This window comes from Nannobrachium achirus (genome assembly GCF_963921795.1).
Source record: "Nannobrachium achirus genome assembly, chromosome: 1".
NCBI lineage: Eukaryota > Metazoa > Chordata > Actinopteri > Myctophiformes > Myctophidae > Nannobrachium > Nannobrachium achirus.
In genome coordinates this window covers 14,195,275-14,198,242 of record NC_137810.1, presented here as the reverse complement: position 1 = coordinate 14,198,242, position 2,968 = coordinate 14,195,275, and the positions used below count along the sequence as shown (strand labels likewise).

Below are 2,968 nucleotides of genomic sequence, written 5' to 3'. Positions count from 1 at the left end.
TCCCTTTTTTTTTTGATAAACAGAGGAATAGGATTACAATTTGGTACCGGTCCCGGGGCGGCGAGGAAGCTTGCTCTTGCCTTTCAGCGCCATTCTCTGCTCTGTGAAAGGGCCACAAGAAAGGCACAGATCTGCCAGCCAGGGCTTTCTCTGATGGGGAGGGGGATCTTTGTGTGGAGAGCGGAGAGGGCTATCTTTGGGTCGCCAAGAGGGGGAAAGGTGCAGAATTTTGGATTGTGCACCTTTTAGACATTTTAAAACGTGCGAGTTGTTGACGTGTCTTCTTAGGAGAGCAAAAAAATGCAAAAGAAATGAGCCCCACACAGTAAAATCTGGAGTATTCATTTATCTGAGTCCATTTTGACACTCAGCACAGCCTTTACTAATTCATTTTTGGAGTGATTGTGATTATCAGCTTGACAATACGATTCCTGTCAATGCTGTTTTGTCTGTTTTGTCCGGGCCCACAAAAGCCTCGCCATTAACGCCCCCCACCTCCCTGGTGCCCCATCCGAGGAGCTTTCTAAGCGCTAAACCTGCGGAGAGCCCAGGAAATAATGTTGGGACGGCAGCGAGGGGCGGCGAGGCAATTAAGACATATTAATTATGGAAGGCGGCGGTGTGAGCGGATCCCAGCGACCTGCGCGAGGCCACAGCGGTCTCAGCCGCGGCGAGGAGCTCTCCGAGAAGAGGCCGGGCGCGCTCGCCTATCCACTATCTCATTATCTACAAGAAAAGAAGAAACCTCGCGTGGTGACCCTTGACTGAAAAAGCGACTCCGGGCCTTTTCTTTCACTTCAGTCAAAGTAATAGCGGACCTGCGCCGCCGCTCTGCCTCCCGCTGAATGCTCGGCTGAACAGAAATTAAAGCTGTGCTCCCTTTTCGCTCCCTTTGCCGGGTTTGTGGGGTGAAGGATGGGACCGTTGCACTCGGCGACCCGTCTCCCGTTCAGTCTCATCTCCATGTACATAAATTCACCTCTTCCTACTGAGGATTGCTCGCAGAAATATCTATTATTCTTCCCTCTGTTCCCCCCACGCCGTGTCCATTGGCGGTGGCGTCCAGGGAGCCGGCTGACATTCCTCTTAACTCGGCCTCATCTGGAGCACGGTAGACGGATCACACCCACACTTTACTGGAGCGGTGGGGAAAACCCTGGCTTTAGAGCAGCAGCAACCATCAGTCATATGATATGCACAATGATCTGGTTATGTAAGGTGTTTTGTCTTCCGCCTCTCGAGATAGTGTGTATGCTATTTGCGGCTTCATGTGTTGCATGGGTTTCATGAATGTGTGTTGAGGTGGCAGTTTAAAGAGTGGCTGTGTGGTGTTTTCAACAGTTGCAGGTAGTGATGCACCGATAAGGAAATTCTTGGCCGATACCGATACCGATACGGATGTTTAAAATAACAATTTAGCCAATAGTCGATACCGATACCGATGTTTGTTTATTTAGTTTTTAGTGTTATAATTTCCCCCTTTTGTGCAAGGGAAACAAATACATCTTCATTATAAGACATAACTGTTCAGAAATACAGCTTGGTATAATCAACACACCAACATAACCAGCGCAAAATTTGTGCTTATCAACAACAGATAAATATCGGCTACTGCCATCGGTTAATGTCGGCTTTATTTGCCGATACCGATATTGACCGATGCTGTAAATATCGGCCGATGCCGATGGTGTTGCCGATATATCGGTGCATCCCTAGTTGCAGGGTGTATGTTAAGTTAATAATGGATTATTGGGTGACAGGATTCTTAGTGAATTGATGATACAGCTGTCACTATTCCATCCAGCACACAGACATGGGCCTACAGACAAGATCAAAGAAGAATCTGGGTTGGCCCGGCAGCACTCCAAACAAACACAGTTGGCCATGTTTGCACGTGGGACGCCAGCAGGGGAAGATGTTCCCTGTCGTTGCATTAACGACTTCTATAGGTTACGTTCATCAGAGAGGAGATCAGTAAATCAGAGCTATTGCAGCCTGTTCCTCTACCTGCACTGTTACAACCTCCAGCCCCTCACTGGAGGGAGAGGCTGTGTATCAGAGGAGACGTGTGGTTGTCTACACCAGTGGTTCTCAACCTTTTCAGGCCAAGACCCCCAAAATAATCATATTTGAACTGGGGACCCCCACCACCCTACGAGCACTAAGAGTTACATTTTGTATAACATGGTTCCATTGAGAAAATAGCTGATCTGATGTAGATCGGCTATTTTCAAAATTTCTGCCTCTATATATATATTTTTTTTTAAAGATTTGTTTTTGGGGTTTTTGCCTTTATTGGATAGTAGTACAGTAGACTGACAGGAAATGGGGGAGAGACAGGGAGTGACATGTGGCAAAGGTCACTCGGATCGGGAATCGAACCGGCGACGCCGACAGGCATTGATGCCGAAATGGCAATGCCTATATGGTAAGCGCCTGGTCCACTAGGCCACCAGGCGCCCCCTGCCTCTAATATTTGACAATTTGGTCAATGTTTAATTTGACATTTTAGAGGAATTAAAAAGTCCTCAAATTGTCACTGTAGAAATGTGCAGATATCCTCTATACACTTAAGCTTTATGTTGGTTTGTTTACTGTTGAATGAGAAAACATGTGTTGCACATTAAGTTAATCATCTGGGGACCCCCTGGGGGTCTCGACCCACAGGTTGAGAACCACTGCGCTACACCACTGGTCGGGTAGTGGACACATTTTTATGGGCCGTGAGTGAAAGAAAAAACTAAAAGAGTTGATTAAAAAAATTAAAAACTACAAATGTTTAATAGAGTAGCCCATAATTATTCCTTGACCTGTTGTTGGTGGATTGCGTGTCTGTCAATACTTTCTATATTGTACCGTAAACCGGCAAAGTATATTATGTTCTCCCTGTTTGTATTTGTAAAACAATCAAAACATGGCAAATCAATTAGCAATGTAGTGGTAGCTTTAGGTAATCTCATGCATGTTT

General features: G+C 46.1%; 1 long non-coding RNA gene across 1 annotated transcript in view; it reads left to right on the top strand.

The window, feature by feature from the left end:
• The window catches only part of LOC308291844, a 174,381-nt gene extending 172,454 nt beyond the window's left edge, over nucleotides 1-1,927 (top strand). Inside the window, exon 4 of the long non-coding RNA XR_013962361.1 lies at nucleotides 1,812-1,927. This is a non-coding gene — a long non-coding RNA (uncharacterized lncRNA). The remainder of the gene's footprint in view (nucleotides 1-1,811) is intronic.
• The last annotated feature ends 1,041 nt before the right edge of the window (nucleotides 1,928-2,968 follow it).